Raw genomic sequence first — 23,991 nt, forward strand, 5'->3', positions numbered from 1 at the left:
CAATGAATCTTCGACAGGCACGTTAAGAGTTTCCTGGACGACTTGTTCTTTTTTGCTTGCAGCTTTCTGCTAACGAGTCCACTCGGAAAATATCCGAGAAAATATCAAGTAGTCCAGCTGGTGCCTTTTAAGTGGGTGCCACGGAAATTTTCCTGTACATTGTGTATCGCGTTATGCAGCTTTCGAAATGCACCGTCTCGTGGATCATCAGGATTTAAACTGAAAAAAAGGAATAAATAAAATACTATAAAAAAATAGAGAAAATAAAGGAAGAAGAGGGAAAGAAGGACAGTCCCCGTCTCCGCATAATTAATCCAGGACGCGAATGGGGAATCTGTTTAGCGTGATTCTGGAAATGTCCAAGCTCGAAATATTTTTTCAAAGGCGCCTGATTACGTGGCGCAGTCACACAAGTTTTTCGTTTCATCGTTGCCTTCCATATGTACATGATAAATGAAGCTGAAGAGAGTTGGTCAACCTAAAGTCGAAGAACCGACCCGCGCGACCAGTTTTCTGAAATAACAAAATTACAAAATATATATATTTTGGACGATTTTACCAGCACAACTTATATATTACTAGGATTAGAAATATTTCTGTGTCCATGATATTAGTTCACTGACAAATGAAATGAATTGACAAGTCCATGTATTATTTCCACCTCTTGCAGCTTAAGACAGTTACATAGATAAAAGTTGTAGAAATGATAAGAATAGGACAGAGGGTTTCTTCAAATTTATCAATACATCTAGATATACACTCAACAATCAGAGAGAGAAACATAAACGATCGAATGAATATTTTCAAACATTAATGCACGAACTTAGGTGAATTCAAATGGCTGCAACAATTAAACGAAAACATTGTTGCAGAAAATACTTCCAACCACAAAGACACCTCTCAACACATTACATTACGATTTAAATAAACCTACGGAAATTTGTCAAATTTCTACAAATATTCTATCTTCGCATAATCATCGAAATTTTCAAATAACACGAACTATCGCAGAAAGAGTACGAAAAAGTGCTCAATAGCTGAAACCATTTCTCGATCGACTTCGGAAACGACGAAGAATTACGTAGAGGAGAGTCCGCAGGAAAGTAGAAAAGGGACACACGGGCAGACACACTTATTATTATTTAGGTGTGCTCGGTATCCTTTCCGAGCTGGAAATTACATATTCCTAGCAACGACCGCGCCGAGACGTGCGCGCACGGACTTTTTATTCCGTCGGTGCCTTTGCCGGGCCGCGGTGTCAAAGCGGCCGGTTCTCCTCAAAGTGTAATTATTTTAGCTACAATTAAAAATGTGCAGACCCGCCGGCAATGCGTACGCGTTCGGTCTCTCGGCCTCGTCCGCATCGATCCTCCTCGTTCTACTCGGTCTGCAGAGAAGTCTTTCGCGTGCTCGCGGATACGCGAATAATTATTCTTTTCCTGGCAGAAGAAACGTTTTTCCAGCAGGGGCCGGCTGCGTGTATCGCGAAATTAGAAACCCGCGATGTTTTTTCACGGCTTAATTGGTCGCTGTTCCTTTCGTCTTCGTGTTCGTTTCGTCGGGCTTTGGCGAGGAACGAGCTCCAACTTCGTACACGGAAACGCCATGGAATTGAATAATTTGCTGGTTCGCGGTTGTATAATCATTCGATATGTGTGGCCGTGGTCAGAAAACGTAGATATTATAGCTTTCTGAACACTGTCGAGATTGGTACATTGTAGTATATAGCAGTCTGCGTTATTTATCGAAATTTTGGCAAGTGAAACGTGTACCACGAATCATAGCATTCTTGTTAATTTTGTGAGAAAATAGTATTCATTTTTATATATGAAATTCTCTAACCTTCTGTAACATTATATGACTTGGATGTTACGTACTCATATCTATGGTTCTTGAGTTGTGTTTTATTTTCTTATCTCTATGTCATAGCACTTTAATTGTGTGTGTCATCGGGACTAGACAAGTTTCTTATGAACATCATCGATTCCTAGTACGCAGATAAAGTAGAAGTTGGTAATTAACATTATAATCTCCCTTTCACAAGCAAAGGATGAAATCCTACATTAAGTATATTAAGTTAAGTATAAAATATTCTCCATATAATGCGATTATGTCCTTTCTACACAAGACTCTTAATATTGTGACTAGCCGATAAAATCAACCGAATAAAAATGACATAGAACATCAGAACTCGTAAAAGACGACTGAATGGAATTAATGCATAGATTCTTCGTTACCGAAAATATCAATTCCAATCTGCAGACAATAAACGAAGTAAAAATTACATGCCGATAATTACACAATGATGGAAGCATGCCAAATGTACGTAAGGTTATTATACATCAAACGAGTTGGATACAGAGGTTGTCGAAGAGATTTCTCGCGCGGTTGAAGAACTTTATCTTCCAAATCTGAGGGGGGTTGGAATCGCGTAGGAGAGGGCACGCGGACAAAGATACTGCAGGCACGTAATTACTTTTAACGAGGGCCCAGGCCGCAGAAAAATATGGCCCGGTAGCAAAAACTTTTCCAATTTTAATCCGTCATTCGTGGCCGGGCCACGGCGCGGGAGGGATGGAAAAAAAGCGGCAACTGTCGTCCCGTAACAAGTTGTTGCTCTGGGGGAAGAGCAAATAAAGGGCGTGGCGGCCCTCCGCCGTTAAGAAAGGCCTGGCTCTCGAGGAAAGATCGAGAAGCGAATCATAAATAAAGGAATTAGTTTTTAATGGATGTTAGTCACTATTAATTGTGGAAAGTTAACCCTTTTCTTCGCCACCTCTCGGCCGCTGTTTCATCCACCCTAAATCGTCTCCTCCCTTGCTTCCCTTTCGTTCTTTTCCTTTCTCCAGCGAGGAGATCCTTCTTGTCTTTTGAAACTGACGAGTCGGATGGCAAAGGAGGCCAAAGAAGAGGGGCGAGGCCACGGGATAGAGGGACGAAAGGGGTTGAAAAAGGGCTGAAAAACACGGTGCGGTCTTTATTTTACATTTCCACCAACCATTCTTTTCTTGCACGATAATTAAGTAAGCTGAAGCCAACCGGTAGCCGGCCGTTCATTCAAATTTGCTCCAAGCTACGTTACCGGTCAAGAGAACCTTTGAAAATTATCTCTTTCACCCTGACGTTCCCACTCTTTGGATCTTTGCGCCACTGTTACAGTCTAAATCGGCTTTGATCGGTTGGATTATCGAGTGGAAAGAAATGGGCTGAGTTAGGAGGAAAGATCTTTGATTTTCGAAGGAAATTAAACGTGACAATGTTGCAGAGTTACGAAGAAATGTCTTTGAATAAAAAGCATTGGTAGTTCACTGATATTATTCGCTGTTATTCAAATATTAACCACCTCTAAAGTCGTATTCCTCTTTGCTGTCTTCGTTTAATTTAACAACGATTGTTTCAAAATACTCGCTGCTTGTATTTGTATCTGTAAGTTATTTCGTCGAAAAAAATCTGAAATGCGCAAGTTTCATCAGTAGCATTACTCGAGTAATCGAATCAACACGCTATACGCGTCGATAGCAGTGAACCTGTTAAATCGTCCTTTCTCTTTACAAAGCCAAATGCAATTTTTCTACAGTTTGTTTCCACGTGTTAAATCTATCCGATCGTCTATCATTTGATCTATATCCTCTATGCTGTGGGTCTCAAATCGCGTACGTTGCCCCTCAAGAGGGAAAGATTCTCGCGCTAAAAAATTCTTCATGTTAATTTAACACGCGTAAGGCTGAAGTATCGTCCCTAGATTGAATCACGTCTCGCTCGATCCTTTTGAGTATCGATGCGTTGCTCCTGGTTGGTTTCACGCGGCAGCAAAGTAGGATGTGCAAACACATACATATGTATACATGCACGGAGCATATTATGTCTTGGGGACTCGAGTGTAGCAGCGAGGCGGAGTTATATTAGACAGGAGCGAAGAGCTCCGGTGGCAACTGCCGTCTTTCACTCCGTACTGAAACCCTGCGCGCCAAGAATCTTGCTAATTAGATATATAAGGAAGCTAATTGTAATAAGGTGGAGTCGGGTGTACACGAGAAAGTCCCCAGTTCACCGCGCCCTTCGCGCGTTACCATCTTCCAGCACGCGCACAAACGAGTACTGGCGCACTTTCCTCATGTCCCTGTTTATCCATCGTACGATGAAATCGAAGTTGCCGCGATTCGCTGCAAAAGTGGACGTGATTTGTACAACGCGTCGTCTCGGTTAGAAACTACATAAACAGGAATTTCTTGGCATTGTGTTTCAGAAGCCAAGCTGATAAACTTTCTTGCTTGGCAATTTCTTAATTTTAGCACTATCGAAGTTACTATATTTGCGAAATAATAATGTTTTGATTTTAGAGACATTGTTATACAATAGAATTGCTTCTATCGAAATGAGATTCTAGCGAGTGTCGGATTAACTGCACCGTAGGTTGATTCTAATTATGTGAACGCGAACTATTATTATTCGAAAAGGAGTAACCAATATAGGATTTGCGAATTTGTGTTGCTCAGCATTGCTTCTTAACGTTGGGGAAATTTAGCATGAAAGAGCACACGAACCCGGTTAAAATTAGTTTACTTACGGTCAATATCATAATTTGAATCATCGCACGGGTATAGCATATGACGGATTACTTTGGGTTGGATTAAGAGTACCCTGATCGTTGCCTGACGTTCCAGAATAATTGTAAAAAATATGGAAACAATGTTTTAGTGGTTGCTTAAAATAATCAATACTTATCACGTGCATTCCTAACATGTTTATCATTTTTAGTTATAATTATTTCTTCCCTGTACTTGTAGTGAACAAATTTAAATTAAGAACGTAATTCATCGTATCAAAGAATAACAGCTTTTATAATAAATTCCTTTTTGCTAATTCCTCTACGTTCGTTTCGTTGATTAAATTTTTTGAACATTCTTTTTGGTTTCCACCTGTTTGGCATTGATTCCAAACTATATTCTTTCAAACACTACATTGCACTGTGACTTCCTTAAAATTCAGTGATTTACATTACTAAATAGAAATTACTTGCGACTTTCTCTTAATTAAAAAATAAGAAAAATAGGAAAATCTAATTTCCAAAGGAAGTATCTTCATCATTGGTTGAACTGCATTTTCTCGTGAAAGACTTAAAACGTTATGGAATACGCATAAAAAGTTGCAAGTGCGACAATTTTTCTTCGAGATGTCAGTGACCAGTATAGCTGCACCGAAGATGGTCCACGATTGCATGGAAGTTTACGACGAACGTAAGGGACGGAGAAGGGGTTTGAAGCGTGTTGTAGTTATAACGAGGAGCGGAGTAATTTAACCCTTCTTAGAGTCGTCTTGTCTTCACGGTACCCTTCTCTAGCAACCCCCACCGTGTCGTCTTATCACCTCCCTTCTTACGCTGTAATCTCCGACCCCATCGTTCAGCGTTGGTTTATTTAGACCCGGCAGAGGTGATCGCTTGATTAAATACTTCTTCCGTCGGCTTTACTTTCGCCGTACATGACGCCCGCGGAGAAATATCCGACGTTATAAAGTTCCGCTGTAAAACGCGAACAGGGACCTCCTTAATTAACGCCGAAACTTGCCAGGAATTTATTTTTTGCTCTGACACAATAATCGTCATCAGCGAGTCGAAGCAAAACCGAGAAGGTAACAATACTTTTCTCAAACGCGTAAACGCACGCGCGTTTCTTTCGTTTCCTCTTGCTTAAAAATTCTTTCAGAATTCTTTAGAAAATCCTTTGCTCTTTCCGAAATAATAGAGTCCTGGCGTTTTTTTTTTTTTAATCGTATTCGAAACGTATACGTTTGATCACAAAGGCGCTCTATCAAAGAAAAAATCTTGAAACGCGATCATTGTTTCCCTTCGTTCGTTAACCCTTTGATTTTGTTATTTGTACAAAATATTTATGATTTACGATCATTAAATGCAACTCTGAGGTTCTCGCGACTAAAAAGAAACCATTCTCGTACCGTGCAAGCCAGTTTCTAAGGAAATATCTCGCTTTGGAAATTTTTCACGCACCGCAGACGCTGGGAAAAATTGTATTGTTACTTTCGAAGCGTTTGGTTAGACTTTGCGGGCATATGTTTAACAAAATTAATTTAAATAGTACGAGTAATTATATGGTAACACGGGCACTTGTTAACTGTGTTACCTAATTAAAATATAATTAAAGGCTCTTATTATACATAAAAGTAAACGTTTCTTTAACACCGCCTAGCTTTATGTTACGCGTTATTTAACTCCTTTCAAGTAAATTCGCGGCTACTAGTATTTGAAAAGTTGCGATTTTGTAACGAAATATCAAGGCAATTTTGAGGCCAGATAAGCTACACTCGATGTAACGCAGCGAAGTGTACTAGCTTGAGACGTCGTGATGTCTGCGGTGTATTTTACCGTTGTTAGATATCCCGGTTGAAAACTCACGGAAAGACCATTAGAACAGGACATCAGGTTTCGAAAGTTGCTTTGAAATAAAATTCTTTCGTTGCGAATAGTAGTTGATCGTCGAATCAGATTGCAAAAGGTCTTTCAGTATCGATGAAATAAAACGAATTTCTTTTATCGTCTGATTGCATTGTCAGTCGAATTTTTCTTAACAATGCTTAGGTCCTTTATCTTATACGATACAAGAGTTCTTAATTGTATAGGTAATATAGATCAAACCAAAGAATATTAAATAGTTTGAATTAATGTAAGTAAAATAAGTTTCATTTTATAGGAAGCAGCAAAGTAACAATTTAAAGAAAGGTAAGCTTAATTATTTACAAATGCAGACTTTTTTCTTTTACAATTTAACTGACATTTTTGAGGTTTAAATGTCCTTAATGAAATACGCTCTACGTATATTCCTCGTTTAAAGAAAAAAGAACGAAAAATCTTTTCTAGATATTAAAAAATTCCTGACTTTTAAGACACATTACTTTTTTAGCAAATAAAAGAAATCAATATTTTCAACAGATTACCACATTGATATCAAAATATCGAACATTTAACGTCTTGATACCGAGATACAACGTAATCGCGATTCTCAAAGATTAAAATGAATCCATTGTGGTCAGTTATCAGGTCCGATCGTAGATGACGAAGGAAGTTAGGCCTGTTCGGTGGCAGATAACAAAAATACGAGGCAGGTTTTCGGAGGCCGTAAGCCGGGGGTGGCGCGAACCGTGCGGACATTAGCATAGTAATGAATATTATTACATTTCGGGTGCACACTCAGTTTAATTCCATCTTCCCAGTCGTAAAGATAATAAGCGAGTGGCTGGCTTCGTTCTCGCTCGGTTGTTCGACCGAGAGGGGTAATTCGGGCGATAGGGGGCGGGAAAAGCGGGCGGGGGGTTTGAAGGAAGCACGGAAGGTGGATGCCATGGGGGTGGTACGACTTTAAGAGGTTCGCAGGAGGAGTAAATATAAACTTGGGAAAGTGACAAAGATAATTCTAATAAAAGCGACGACTACCAAGACGACGACGACGACGACGATGCCGGAGAGTACTCCCGGTTTCTCCCCGCTTAATTCGTGACATATTCCGGTATTGCGTTACTTTTGTCCCGGCTTCAACCCCTCGCGGCTTCGCACCGGAGTTCCTTGGCCCCCTGAATTGCCCTTTTACGTTCGCTGCTTAACGGCAATGCCGGAGTCTAGTTTAAAATTCCCGGTGAACCGACGTGCTGGAATGAAAGCTGGATGTCGGTCACGCGCATGATTTGCCGATGAATCTTCTTTCCTTGATATATTTCTCGTAGGCAGACAGAAGTTGATTCAAACTTTTTTTATACATATTATCAGTGCGGTTTTTCATGCCATCATTCTGTACTATGTTTGTTCTACTAAGTTTGTTCAAGTATTTTAGAATATATAATAACAGAGACGATGCTGTCGATCAAACTTTCAGTTTCATCTTATTTGTACACACACACACAGGTGTCTCTGTCCTAACAAATTCGCTTCGAATGACAGAAAATCACATTTTCTTTGAATCGACTAGCGAGAGAAATACTTTGTGACCTAACTATATCTTCCAACTCTATAGAAACGCGTGAGAATTCGAACCTTTACTACACCATGTTGCAACGCTCCAAACCCTAACCAACCAACAGCATTCGTACATGAAACAACTCCTAATACATGAGACCACAAAATAGCACAAATTTCAGAACATTCGATACACTTTTGATTCGCCGTAGGACGGATGAATCGTAGACACGAGGCATCGAAGCTACACTGGAGCCGTCAGCGGTTTGCCTGGAATATCGAGAAACGCGTAACGCAATTGTCCCAACCTCCGAACCGACCGACCTCTCGATTCTCGGTGTTGGTCTCGTGGAGGGTTCGTCCGCGACATATTTTCCATGGCATGGCCGACGGACGACCATGCAGTATGTATATTTCCATTCCGGCGTTACGAGGTGTGTGGGATGATTTTATATGCAAAGAGTAGTTTAGAGCTAATTGTTAATAATAGGATTGGTAAGGTGGGAATTCGCCCCGGCAGGCCGTCCAGCCACCCCCGAAAGCCTCGTTCGGCCCAGTGCGCGGCACCACCTCCACAACCCTCCGCGGCGCATCTCATTTGGCACTGGAGTCAGCGCGTTGCAGATCTCTTGCTGTCTGTCCGTCTGTCTGTCTGCCTCTATGACCGTTCGTACCGTCGGACTGTCCGTAGGTATGTACCTACACGTACGTGGCCCTCGCACCATTTCCGTCCGGGATATGAACGTATATATACTACGCGTCGGCCCGCGTACCTACACCGGTACGTACGTATTATTACGTATAAACGCGTAATTCTGAGTTATACGCCGGCCTTGTTAATGATAATTAAAACGCCTCGCTCTATACTTTTTGCCTTGGAATATTTTCTGAAATTCTCGCCGGATAATGGCGCCATCCGCGCGCCTCGCCCCTCGTCCTCCTTGCACCCACCCTTTGCCTTGCCTCCTTTGCCTGAGCTCGGTGAAAATGCCGAGTCCTCGGGTTACACGCGCTGCCCAAGGGGTAAAAAAAAAAGCCGGGAAATCACTCCGCTTTCCCTGTGTCCACGGATCGAATGAAGACAAGGTAGCGTGGACGATTCTGGCGATTCGAGGTAGCTTTTGCGGCTGATGCTTTCTTGTTTGTCGAAACACGGCGAACCTTGCTTCCCACTAAGCAACCTCGTCTGTGTTTCGCTGGTCGTTAAATTAATTAAAATTAATTAGAGGGGACGAAGATTGGCGAACTTATGGGCTCGTTTCCTCGTAAGAGAAACAACGCGATGTTTTGCGGTAGTCTTTGATCACGTAGAATTGTCGAAGGATTTGAACGATTCGTTTGGTACAGTCGTATGTATCGATACTTAATCTGTACTGATTCGTTCGTGCACGATACAGGGTAATTTATACAGTTAACTTATATAGTAAATTTGTTCTGTTAAGACTCGGCAAGTCACTCTTTCAGACTTCCCAACTGATAAATATTCCTCGACACAATTAGTATGCTGCAACGTGATAATGCCGGTATATTACGCAATTGCACAATGGCACTGGTGTAACAGTGTAGTTCAATAATGAATAATTCGCGGAATGGTCCGATGTACAAGCGACATTATATGGCTGAACGCTTTCGCAGTAGTTTGCCACCGAAAAGGTTATTCGAAATTCAGCCTGTAATTGAATCCGTGTATAAAACCTACTGCGCATGTTCCAATGGTACGTAGAATATCGGAGAAACTTCAACTATATTTCAATGAAAGTATCTTACGTTGGGTACAACATCCGTGGCTTGGTGACAGGTCTTTCTGCAATATAATGTAAAGACGTTGAACTTTTGACTGTGAATCAATACTTGAAGGATAGCACCGGCCGGGGTACGTCGTATAAAATATAGTAACCAATGGCATCCTCCATGGAGTAACTTCGTAACACACCTACAAGCTTCGCTCCCTTCCATCTCTAACTCGTCAACATGAATATTCATTATTCGATGATATTTCTCCAGCATTCGCTGTCCCTGCATGCAAGACGCTCTGCTTTCTCACACATGATAGTTAACAGCATCGGACCAGTAGCAGATTGTTCACAAATGTATCGACATTGATACACTAGAACTATATCAACGATATTCTGACATACACATTAGATGAAAAAAAGAACGAAATATATCAGCATAAATATATTCGAACATATTACCAACCCCTTGACAGTGCAATAAAACGAAGAACAAAGCTTCCTCCATTTTTTCCATTACATACAAAAATGCCTACGTTCAACTTCTCATAGAAAATAATTAGCCATAATTACGTTAAACTTGGTATTTAATATACGAAATTTCTAATACCATATTTGTACCAAAGGTTTCTCTATCTGTAGGGTTGAAGGCCTGAGCGTTACGTGTATTTTATATTTGAAAATATAGGTACATTACCAAAAAGGTAAGAATTACGTATTTAGAGGTATCTTCCCATTCGCGTGGTCCGTTCGTTCCTCAACAGATGCCCAGTTTCGATCTCTCTTTTTAATTTCAACGAAACCGCAGCAAGCAACTATCCGTTTGACGAAAGGTGATCGTTCACCAGAAAAGGGGTGAAACGCTTGTCAACTGTCGGCTACGTATCACGGGACGTCATTATGCTGACTCGCTGGTCTAGGAAACGTAACGTGCACGTTTCTGTCGCGCAATTACATGTAGCAAGTGTGTTCACGAAGCGGAGAAAGGGAGAAAGGCAGAGCGTAGGTGATGGACGGTCGAAAGTCAGTTGATTCGTGGTTCGGCGGATGCTGGCCCACAGATGGCAGTGGTTTCTGTTGAGAATGGGTGTTGAGGTTAATAGGCGGCGTAAGGAGGGTAGCTTTAATGCGAGTCCGCTCTGAAATATTTAAGTTCAGACCGAACCGCCACGTTCAGAATCTGCGCCGCTCTAGATCCGCCGGCCTGTATCACGATTTACGGTGTGTACGTGAAACGCGCGCTACTCGCCCCGGACACCCAGAGTTCGAGGCTAGATAGGGTTAGCGGATTAATGAAAGCCAATTCGCTAGGTCTGGGGAGCCGGCCCTTTCCTTCTCGCTCTCCTAACGTCACCGCGCCATAAACAAGCCCGAGAGATTTGGATAACGAACGAGCCTTCCGTTGATATCGAGCCTGCGCAACCTACAGTCCTCGAAACAGGTACGTACCATATATTGTAGTTGTAACTAGGTTCGGACATATTTCTTGATTTTCTTACTTAAAAGCATCTGTTATCATCGATCGCGTTTGCATATTCCGTTGCCATACGTAAGTTTATAATTATCGATGAACGTAATTCTGATCTTCTCGTGTGAGTTAGATCGTATTGGTTTGAGCGAAGAAGAAGCTATATTAAGGGCGAGGTACCAAGGAAGAATATTCTATGGTGTATCATTGAAGCAGAATTATCATTCTTCTTGTGTTCTTTTAAGATTGCTATCGTAAAGTAAATATATCGCAATGCTCAGCATCGAGTAGTATAGAACCGCTATAACCAGACACATCAATCGTTCTGCGGTATTCGTTGTACGGAATCAGTCAGTTGTCTTCGATATCACAAAATATATCAGTTGAACAATATGCAAATTAGAATTGCAAAAATTGTAACATTCGCGTGATTTACGTAATTTACGTTATTTACGTTCTTATGAACATACGATTATTTCGTTTGGCATGGAAGGCATGAAACTATTCGATATATCTTTTTTGTTTAGAGCTCTACCGTATAACTTTTTCGCATATTCAAACAGTATACAATTACAGAGGTTTTGTGTGTTAGAATTATCTCAGGCCTTTTTTATAGTCGCAAATGCTTCGAAATGTGGAGATACGCCATCATCGTCATCGTCGTCGTCATCGTTATCACTTTCCTATGCTATTTCATTACGTGCAGCGCGCATAATATCGAATATAGTACATCGTCACATAGATTATCGTGTTTATCGAGTTGAGCTACGTACACGCTGGTACAAGCAGGGTTCATACTAAACGCTGCTTATACGTGACATAAGCGGGATGACCTAAAATCTTACGTTATCGATGAAAGATTTCATAAATAAGTATAAAACAGTAATATAAAATATTTAATATAAAACAGAAAAAACTGTAAGATTTCTCTAGATAAATAATAGATGTAAATAGAATTAAACAGAAGTATAATTAAACAGAAGTAAGTATATTGAAAGAAGACAAGTGATATAGGAATTGATGAAAGGAAGAGTAAATTGAGATTGAATAAACATGATGGGATGATTCTAAAGATAACAAAACTATTTTGTTCAATAAGCTTTTCAATTACGTATGAGTTGTGTCTGTTTAAAATATGGCAAACAAATTATTTTTAATATATTCCTCTGTTTAATAATGTAGGCTACCGAGCTTCTATATAATACATAATGTTGCATTCGAGCAAACGTTTTCTGAGAAAATCTAGTAAAAAGATCTAATATTTCCATATTAACCGTTTATCATGTTTTGTGCGAAATATTCGGAGTATGTGTAATCCTGAGAGTAAATATGGTATAACTATGATGTTATAAATTAAAATAGAAATGTTATTTCGCGGTATTATTTAAATTTGGAAACAGAAAAGGGGGATTAATAAGATATGCTTAATCAGATATATACTCTGTGATCACTTATTTAATAACAAAGATAGAAATAACAGTTCTGTGCTGAAAACAATTTTCTTAACAGTAGCTGGACATATTCTTAAGACGAAATAATTGTTATTAAGAATAAAGAAAACTTTATTCAATTTATTCGATTCAGTAATTTCTTCCATTCTGTAGCTACTTATTTCCAAGAAAATAATCAACGTTGCTGTTCTTAGATTCCTGAAAAAACATGATGCAGCAATAGTAGTAAAATTATGAACACGTTGCAAGTTACTCGAGAATACTTGATCGTGTAGCAGCGTGAATTATCGTCGAAACAATTCAATTTGGTGCGAAAGTAAAGGCAGAAGGACCCATGGCATTGCATAAGTAGTTTATTTGTTAGCACAGACCGTTAATCCGATGTCTAAGGGACTAGAAAATGTTCAGCAAGGGCGATAAAGGTTCGAATTTCTTCGAAAGGGCGACGCTTAGCATATCGTAAAAGCGTTCCACGGCTTTCCAAGGGAAGGGGAAGAATATGTACATGCCTTTCGTATCGCTCCATAAAGATTACTACCAGTAGGAGACTTTATTGTCACGCGTTATAAATGACGCTCAGGATGTGCGCCAAATATTCGAATGGTATTTTTATTCGTGTCGTATTTCGAGCGGAAGGATTTGAAGGAAGCACGAAAATAAAGCAAAGACTATCATTTGACTGGTCCTAATGTGGCTTTATCGTAGACGATATTGTCCAAAATCTCGACTTTTGCGACCACGTTTTGCAAATTGTTAAAAATCTTTTACTATTGTTCCTTTGATTCTTCGAATCGTAGAAATTCCATCGATATTTTAATTTCTGTCGAAGTTTTATCTAAACGAAAGCTGATATTTTATAGAGTTTTAATAAATACTCATATGTTTTAGCATTTATTTTTCGAAAATTTGTTATTGAATTTTCCTTGGACGCTTCTGTTTTGGGATAATATTAAATAGAAAAGAATCGATAGATAATAAAAATGATCGCTACAGGTGCTGTTATAAATTCCAAGGATTATACGATATACGTATTATATAAGAAATTTTGCTCTCAGCTTTCTCGCTGATACGTCCGAAGAGAGGGCAGATTGTACACGGAAGATTTCGCATTCCTAAAGTTTCCATTTGATTAGAATTTCGTGAAAATAGCTCGGACTACCTTTCCTAAGAAAATTTTCCAACGAAGGGTAGTCCCGCCACAATAGGAATACGACTATTTCTTAGGGTATTAAGTGCATTCGTGACCTTTAAGATTAATAACAATAATAATATACGACGTAGTAAGAACGCGGTGAAGGGAGTATAAGTCAGTTGCGGTAAAGGGAGGGGTAACTTTCGAAGCCAGATACAAATTACAGCTCATTTTTATGCCATTTTAATATCGCCACGCGTCATTAAATATCCCCTTGCTTTGCCACCCCTTCACGGCCACCCCCAACAGACGACGTCGTTTTCTGTGCGCGTATTTTCGTGGCGAGGAATGAAATATTCGTACGCACCCATTAGCCTCTCGAAGGCGGAAACCCATGGAACGACCTGGATCGCCTGGAAGAAACGTTTCGTCAATGAAAAATCGGTTCTTTCGACGATTGACTATAGAACTTTGTTCCATTCTGTACCTGCGTCGATAACGAACAATCGACCAGACAAAAAAATGCAGAAGCGTATTTTTAATTAATTACACCGAAATGTTGAAATATTTCTCTTATTGACAAATACTATTTCGCTATTTGTGTATCAAAAATATCTCTAAACCACTTTATATATATAATAAATATACTTAATAAATATATTTAATAAATATAATAACAGTTTATCTGTTTTAAAAATATTTGGATACATCATACCCTACCACACCATCGACTTAAGTAGCTTGTTGCAATAACGATACACGAGGCAGTGAAGATTCGTAAACGCCGCTAATTCCAGCAGACGCATTTTCTTTCGCATTCCGGCCATAAAGCTCAATTCTTTCCTGAACGCTTTCGCGAAAAGTCGTTCGCAATTCCGTGAGCGGAAGCAGCCGCTTTTATGCTCGTATCGCGTTTGAAGTTATGCTAATTCGCAAAGCGAAAGACCTTCAGCTCGTTTTCCCCCTTTTTCCACGACCATTTCTCTCTCTCTCCCTCTCTTCTCTTTTCCTCTCCTTTCTTTTCCTCCTATGCTACGTATTTTTCAACTTGAAGTATTGTAGTCGCATCGAACATATTCATAACTCGCATTTAAGGACATGTCACTCGGCCTTTTTACTTCGACCAACAGGCCAGCGCTACTAGATGACGATTTTATGCCAGCTTTTACGAGCTGGAAGAGCACACTTTGAATCGGGATTCCTGGAGTTACGGGGGGTCTCAGAAACAGCTCTTCCAGAGCGGCGGTGACACAGACGGGACGGATTTCAACTTTTATTCCAGAACGTAGCCGTAACTTTGTTCGTACGTGGCTAGCTTATTTTTACCCCTCCGCTCCTCTGGTCGGCTTAATTCGCCTTATGGTGAACTCGCCGCTTCAGATGAAACACACCGGACTCTCAGAACCGTCCCCTGAACGCATCTCTGTCAATAATCCTGGCTCTCCGATGTAAACCACCCCGCGTGTACCTTTTGTTCCGTGATTTTAACAACTGTGCAATTAGTTTTATAGCAACTGCTCGTAAATCGCCTCTCTGCAAATGTTGAATACTTTTTGTGTCGTGGATCCGATGACGATGATTTATTCTCTCTTGTTTCGGAGTAATATTACGAATATTGTTAATCGTAATTTTCAAAATCACGAGAATTCTCTTTGACAAGTTGTTGATCATTCAAATGACAAACATACTTTTTGTGAAATTAGTTATAAATTTTAGTGTATTATCTTTCGCGCAAAAATGTTAAAGAACAGCTGTTTCTATTATTAATAATTGATAAAAAGGAACGTAGGTAGGAAAAATTCGCTCCTGAAAGGGATTATTTGGAATCTTCAAATTTCGCGTTTCATTGAATTATTCTCCAAATTTATTTCATCGCTAGTCTTTTTCGACTTTTTGCTCTTCGTTCAAATCTCGCCATGTTTCGCGAACGATGAATTCCAGCGATTTGCCGCGAGGATGGCTACCTTTTAACGAATCGGTGAATAATTCGCATAATCGAAGCTTCTTAAAGGTCGCACGACTGGATTCTGACTTCCTTATGAGGGTGGCAAAGCACCGAAGGGTAGTTCTGTGTGGGGGTCAGATTGGGGTGAACTGTTTCGTGATAGTTGGGACGATCTATGAGCTAGAATTCGCTGAGAGACCATGGAAGGGTGGATTTACTAGTCCGTCTTGTGTTCGCACTACACAAATCCAAGTGACCGTTCGGCTTCTCTGCCAGCCCCTTTCATCTTGTCTCTTGGCGAATAACTTACACCAGCTGAACTATTTCCGTGTCGTCAGCCAAGAATCGCTCGTAGCGTTCGATGTTTTGCTGGGTATAAATTTTGCATCGAGGAAAATGAATGGATTACAGAGCATGGCGATTTATGTTCTAAGATATAACCGCTGTGAAGTGAAATTTGTGGCAGTACATTGGGAACCAGTCTACAGCATCAGCAATCGCCCAGTTGTTGGATTAAGTTTTCAATTTTCGTGCAAAGGATATTAATTATCAGAGAAGGCTTTAGTGTAGCCTACTTCTATAAATTTCTTTCTAACATTAGTAGTCTTTCGCTTTTTATAATAATTTTTCGCTTTTTAAGTTCTTCGTGGTACATATAATATTATCTGAAAAGTGTCTTTCTTTTGCACGTCTTTTACAACGATGTATCTTTCTACAAACGTGAAACCTAATCTGTCGAACGTTGTGATGTTCATTTTGATAGAACAAAATGGATCATACGTAATTCGATAAAATAATATAAAACGGAAAATGTTGTGCATCCATTATTTCCTTATAAAACGAAAGAAATTTTTCGGTCGATTTAATATTTGAATGTTTGTGGAATTATAAATATTAATTGTTTGTAATTATAGACTCTATAATTACAGTTTTGGAATTAATTGGAAATTATAAGAATACTACTAACAATATCTAAAATTTTCAAAACGCTTCCCACTTGCAAACTGATTCAACCAAATGTGATTGTTTGAAGCCAACTTTTATTTACAAAAAAAAAAAAACCAATTTAAACGTCTGACTTAGAAAATTGCATAGCGTAGCAACGAATTTTCCCACATTCGCAATATTTTCTCAGATGCAGGAAAGTATACCTATCCACGATGAAGTAAGAAGTTTGAACATAATATTAAAAAATGACTACGTTCCCAACATGCCAACGCTAATGGAATCAATACGCGGTGATTAAAGCCGCCCCGACTCTTCCAAGTAATAACAAAAAATGGCGGACCGATTTCTTTTCTCCCCCTGTGTTGAACTACCTATAGCTCAGAAACGTGGTGTCTCGAAAAGAAAAGCGACGCTCGTTAGTTTCGTGAGAAATTAATTATTTGGCCGCCATCGCCACGGCCGCGCGAGTAATGGTGAAAAATGTCTGGATTGTGCAGGATTACATCGGGAACTGGTGGAGGGCGGGAAAAGTGGTGCGCGACCGGGCTTGCAGACGAAGGAAAAGAATAAGAAAGGAATGTATCGGTGTGGCTCGTTACACTTAAATTGGAGGGAATGACTGAGTGGTCTCATTATTCACCGCGTATAATATAGAAAAAGACTTTCGACTTCGTGGTTCACCTGAGCAACGATTCCCGAGACCTGATATCTGACACGACCAGTTCATAAAGACTTCTTTTGTGCAGTTCGGATGAATTAAGTGCGGTCACAATGTCGCTGCTGACTCCATGGTCGATGTAATCAGGCGTTGAAAGGTTTCGCTGCTCGGGTTCGCGCTTGTTCTTCAATCCTCGGACCTGGACTGTTATTTTTTCTGAAATTCCTTTCACCAACGACTGTATTCCATGCGGATCCTCAATGACAAAGGGTAACAAGGTAGCGATATTTATTATGCCTGGTGAAAATTGTCAATGACGATGGTAGACATAGGAGGTTCCTTATTTTATTTCATTCACTTTTAGCGATGCTATCTATGAGATGTTCAGAGATTGAAAATTAGAATAAAAGAGAATTTTCTCAAGAGGGAAAGTTGAAAACTAGTTCACTCTGACGTTGGTTATATTTTGATACAAATGATTCAAAGATAAATAGCAATGTCTAAAATAATATCCACGCGTTTAACAGTCACCGGTAGGCCACGACAGTCACTACTGTACCTGGAAGTCAGTGATGATTAGCAAGGACAAGAAGGCTGATCATAACGTCATGTTCGATAGAAATAAATATACTTCCGCTTTTCATCAGAGTTACTTCATTCGATGCGTTGGAATCCACATTCTTCCAACAATATTTTTAATATCATTTTAGAAACATATCTCCTCTGATATCAATATAAACAAATGTTCTAAAAATTCGAATTACAATATCTGAAATTCGTTCCTTAATAGGGTACAATTTTCAACATACAGCGATATGGCTGAAAACAAAAATGGAACAGTCGATGAAGGTAACATAGAGAAGTAGCCAATAAGCGGATCCACGTGAAAGGCAAAAAAGGAAAAAGAGCATCGAACGAGAAGAGTTTGGCATAGTGTGGGTGACATTAGCATCCTCTATTAAATGTCGTTTACCCAACTCGTTGGCACGACAGCCTTTAACCCTCTCGGTACCAGCAAAACCGCCAACGTCGAGGAATAGGTTGGAGGTAGTTTGAGCCGACCGGCGGTGGCTGCTACTCTAAGATCAAGTGCTGTCCAGTGCCGCACTAAGCCAACCCCTCTAACGTTCGTCCAGTCGACTGGAATCCAGGAAGGGGTAGACTGATAAACCAACCACTCCCGTCCCTCTTGACCGGATAAATTCTTGCGGCCGGCCGCTCAAGTACAGTGGCTCTCACTGTTCGACCTGGTTTCCGATGTTGGACGACACTGTTGACTCTTCATCCCCCGGCTGTCGGTCCAAAACTTCGCAGGGACGATCACGAATCGCTAGTTTCCCATGTTTTCATCGTTCATTGTGTCCTAGTTGTTAATTTCCTCACTAGGCTACGACGATTATTTAATGCGTAAACTGATAAGGGGAAAATTGAAAGTTTCGTTGGTAAAATAGTTCTGCACAGACGTAGAATCATAGAACCATAGAATGGTAAGATGGAATGGAAGAAACATGAAATATAGGTATTATTATCTGATAGGCGTTTTAATAATCGCGTTTGTAATAGCAATCGAGATAGCTATACATTTTCATTAAATTCGTTAAATTCTAATTCTCGACCAAACAAAGAATAATTACGCTAACGCAACGTAAACGCTGATTAATCAAGTATAGCGCGCAGCCATCCTAGCAGCGAGTCGCGTGACTGCTTGTTCCGTGCAACGAGATGACTCGAGTTTTTCTTTGATAGCTTTATAGCGGTCGGATCTCGAAGAGAGTATATCCGAGGGAAACGCGACCCAGAAGAGACTCGAGACGTCTATAGATCCACGCTCGCTTCCGGGAGCACATGGGGGACGTTAGTGTTGCGAAGGGGTGCTCGATCTCTTCTATCCAATTACCACGATCTTCGACCAACGGCGACAGCAACATCCGGTAACAATGCTCTTGACTTTCTCCACTCACCCACTTAACCTCGCTTCCACTCTTTCTCTTCTTTTTTCCTCTTTCTTTTTTTTTTTTTTCTCCATTGCTTTCCCTGTTCGATCTCTTGTCTCTCCGCTCGCATATGGTCTGGTTTCTAAGCGAATTTTCTTCAACTTGACCCAATACTCGTTAGGTTCGAGTATGTCGCCCATGGGGTGCTGTACGACGTGGACAACTTCTCTCGATGACACGAAAGGGTCACGCGAACGTAGCTTCCTCCCACGTGACGATGTCGTTCTCACGATAGGTGAAGCAACTTCGGGAAATAGCGGTCGGCCACTGTGTAGATCGTATTCAGAATGCATTTCGGGAAACAGGCTGTCTCCAGAGAGCGCTTCGATGTTCTCCTATTTGCTTATGACACGCCATGTTAAAGTGACGACTCGTTGAACAAGCGATGAACTTGACGATATATCGGTTGGAACGGCTGACCTGTGTGGCCAGCTTTTATTCGATGAAAGTTTTACCAGGAGCCAAAAATATGTGCGGCCTCAGGATCGCTTTTCTTGCTGTAAATTGAATTGTCGATTATTTATGTATAAAAGCATGCGTGTATGTGTGTGTGTTTTTTAACATGTTCTTCATGTCGTTATAATCGGTGCATGTAAAGTGTTCATTGGATAATCAGATTTTCTCTGCCATACATTGTTCAGGAAATAATAAAAATATCGTACAAGTGTCATTTTTACTTAGCAGTTGAAAAGAAATTAATTTTCTGATATTCCTTTGTTATTTACTCCATTCGTTACTACGCGGCAAAACACTAAAATTAAACGGAATTAAACGATTATGTTAAACCGGGAACCTTTTAGAGCTATCGTTTCTCAAGCATTTTTTCATTGCTTTTCGTTGTCTGTGATAAGGTATAACGCATAATTTAGTCACTAAAAGTACTTTGTTATGTATAAGAGTAACAAAATTCTGGTAAATCACAATTTATTACTTTTAACATTTGTAAAACTACTATTAATTTGTCGTAGAAGGAACAAGTCGCGTTACATACTGGCCGGTAATTCTCTGGAAATTGGTGGCTCGATTGTATGAGTTGGCGTACTTTTGATTTATTCTAATTGCTATTTCGATAATGGAGGCGGGGTGGTGAGCACTCTCGCAGCTTTTGCATTCCCATTATCGAACTCGAGGAATACAATCGCATTCCAGTTAAGGTAACGTCCAGCGCCAAGGTTTCCAGTAATTATTAGTTAATTTGCCGTTAAATCTTCGCTGACCGCTAAATTATCGCCAAAGCAAGACTCTGTGAGTAAAGGGCGTACCCTTATAGCTGCTATGGTACCGTTATTCTATAGTTTCTCTTCTACCTTATTTTGTAAACGATTTGCCAAATCACCGCACGTATCGTCCTATTTCATGTTAATTGTAATATTCTATTAAAAAATTTGCGCTAATTATAATTTTCTATTAAACATATATTTTTAAAACATTTAGGCTCAGAGTGCGTTTAGTTTCTGAAATTTTGTTTCGTATCTATGGATGTAGATATTTCAAAATTCACATGTACTCTTTTATTATCCTATCGTGTTTCTAACACCGCAAAACAAAATTAATCTCCATGTAAAAATCAATATTAAGTAGAATTGGCTGACTTAACTAACTAACCTTAATATTTCTATAACTATACATAATGTGTACAAAATGTCTCTATATTTGTGTTAATTTTCTGTGACTGATTGTCAGTTTCGTCGCAAGTATAAAAATGGCAATGAATGAAATTTATGGAAATAAAGTTTCCCCGTTTCTAGAAAACATAATTTTTATTTAAATGGAATTAAATTCGAATTCATAGTTCTTAATCCTCGAACCTAATTTAGGAGGCTTCTGATACGGAAAAGACAGATTTCTGACAAATGAACCGCAAACCGACTGCTGACCAAAACCACTTGAGATTGTCGCTCACGTTTGAACGTCACGTATTGTTTTGCGCGTCTCAGAGAACCACGAATCTGGAATTAGTTTGTCCCTGAAAACCGCCATGGACAATGCGTTGGTTTTCTCTCGACAAATCCTCCATGTACATCTTCTGTAATTAATATGTTTTTCTACCGCGATACTTCATTTCTTCATAGGAAATAAAACATGTAACAAAGCATAAATAATATACGATAAAAGGAAAGATTTATAGAGAAGAGACAAAGCATCTTCTCTGGTTAAGAATGTAATTCTGATTTAAACAAAATAAGTGTTGCAATATTAATTAGGAGGAATTAATGTATAATAATATATAATATAAATTATAGTATATATACATATTACAATATATGCACAATAATATACATGCTAACAATATACAGGCTAGAAAATATTTTTCTAAGGAAGCCACATACAAATTTTCACTTACCCAGTGACCACATGCTATATGACTTTTGAGATAGCAGATCTTAAATTCTGCATAAGGCAAGTGAGTGATGCGTTACCATTATTACCATCGAAATTTGTTGCGTACTTTTTGTCACGTGGGGACATCGAGGAACGCGGTGAAAGAAGATGAAGCGAACGGATCTGAATGGCTCCCCGGGGCACCAAGTTCGAATCCCATTACCGGACTCGCGTCCGTTAAATAGGTCTCGCATCGTCAACCGGAAAATGTACATATAGACCGTAGTTTGTCTCGTGCGGGAAAAATGTTCTTGTTCACCTCACTATGGAAATCGATGCGAATCCATCGAGACCTTCTCAAGACAGATGTCTCCAAGTCGCTTGGGGTACGTGCAAGATCCCTCGGATCGAAGCGTAAATCATGATTACTCGATCTTCGAGATCATGCAAATTTTATTTCACATCTTTCGATTATTCCTTAGTCCATGGTGTTTCAAAAAACCCGTGTCAATGTATTATCGTTATTTAAAAATTTCGATATGTTTTATATGCACAGACTGAATACTTCATTCAGTTTTTGATCTTTTCAAAAACAAATATTTTTTTGTTTACTATATATAGAAATATATAGAAAATGCAGGGGAAAAATACAAACTTCTATCGCATCGATTCCACCCTGTATTTATTAAATTAAACACCAATTAATTTACAAAGACTTGGAACTTGAAAATCTCCTCTGGGTCCGAACGTAGTCAAAGGTATTGTCCAGGTTTAGCAATGTACATATTCATCGTCATGCGTTTCTTGTAGAAACTTATTTACGATACACTGTTCGATCCGATTTCGATGGTTACACGATAATCCAAGAAATCATCGCGCGAGACAGGAATGAAATTTTAAAGGCAGCATTAGCAATTTTTCTGTGATTCTGATCATTCATAATTAAATCGAGAGGACGAAGTGCGTCCCTAAATGCCACACCCCTGCTCTCTTAACAGATCTCGCGGAAAGAAAAGCTCGGTCGTCTCGAGTTTTTCCCTACGGCGCGGCGCGGTGCGGCGTCTCGGTCGTCTCGCTTTTCTTCTCGTGGCCCCGTTCCACCGTGTCACCAGCCCGCGTAACTCTCCGTTGTCGAGCGTTGCGAACGAAACGAAAATAAAATGTAAGTGGAAATTTATCGCCCCGGGCGATAGGAGACGTTTCCGTACTTTTAAATATTTTATAAACTTTCTTCTTCTTCGTAGTGGTCGTCTTTTTCTCGTTGGAACCGTAGTACCGGTGGAATCGCACCGGGAAAGCCGTGACGATGGAAATGAGAGGGACAGGAACAAGTGGAACGACTTAGGAACGGAATGAGCTCTCCTCCATCCTCTTGTCGATTTTTTACCTCCCTACTCCAGGGAGCCACGTTATATGCATACTATATATCGTAATGTTATTAAAACTTCTAAACGGCAATGGATTGCCAGCCAAGTAACATCTCCCTTTTCCTGTATCCCCTGTTTCGACCGATACGTTTTATTATTTATACCGCGTTTATATTAGGCTATCTTTGGTCCGCCAAGTCGACCAACTTTAAACAACTTGTTCAACATTGTCCCTGTATACGCGATATCAATGTGTCGAAGAACGATAACGAGAATCACAGAAACCACGGAAATGTTTAAATAAACCCTTAAAGGCTATCTTAGGCAAAATTTAATTTTGAGAAAATTCTGTTTCAATATTACGATCCTGTGCCGAATAATATCGTGGAAATGTTATTGTTTCTAACAATAATTTTCTTATTCTTCACATAGTATTGGATAACAATAAAACATTTAACTCTATTTCTTTACTTTCGTTCATTTCTGCGGTGAACTTTCATCTATGACAACCTCGATGTGTTAAAATGGAAATTAAATGCATTAACATACATACGTATTGCAAGAACGACGTTGAACGTTAAGACGTTGAACAACGAATGCGTAGTATTCGAAACAGAATAATGGAAATGGATGTAGATCGATTCGTTCGGTTGACCGAAAGTTGTCGAATGTAAACACGTAATTTTCAGTAACACGATCGACGTTCGACGAGAACGACGCATTTCTCGACGCGTGAATCTGAGAACGCAATTGTTCGTAATTATGTCAGGTAACGAAACTTGTATTTGTATTATTTGTAATTTTATTAATGTATTATTAAATTATAATTATTTCCACTAAACTAAACTACTAAAAACCACTAAACTCTGTATTTTATTATTATATTCTGTATTATATTCTGTGTTGTATAATTAATTATTCTTACAAATTATTATCTGTATGAAGTAATTAAAGCTAAGTTAAAGATAAGATAGAGAGGTATTAATAATTAGCTTCTTATCAGAATCTAT

The 23,991-nt window shown here is 39.5% G+C and overlaps 1 protein-coding gene across 1 annotated transcript in view; it reads right to left on the bottom strand.

The window, feature by feature from the left end:
* Window positions 1–9,711, bottom strand: part of LOC132906007 (ATP-dependent helicase brm-like) — a 167,406-nt gene extending 157,695 nt beyond the window's left edge. Inside the window, exon 1 of the mRNA XM_060957823.1 lies at window positions 9,699–9,711. The gene's annotated coding sequence lies outside the window, so the exon portion shown is untranslated. The remainder of the gene's footprint in view (window positions 1–9,698) is intronic.
* Window positions 9,712–23,991: the final 14,280 nt, after the last annotated feature.

The sequence above is a fragment of the Bombus pascuorum genome, chromosome 4 (genome assembly GCF_905332965.1).
Source record: "Bombus pascuorum chromosome 4, iyBomPasc1.1, whole genome shotgun sequence".
Taxonomy (NCBI): Eukaryota; Metazoa; Arthropoda; class Insecta; order Hymenoptera; family Apidae; genus Bombus; species Bombus pascuorum.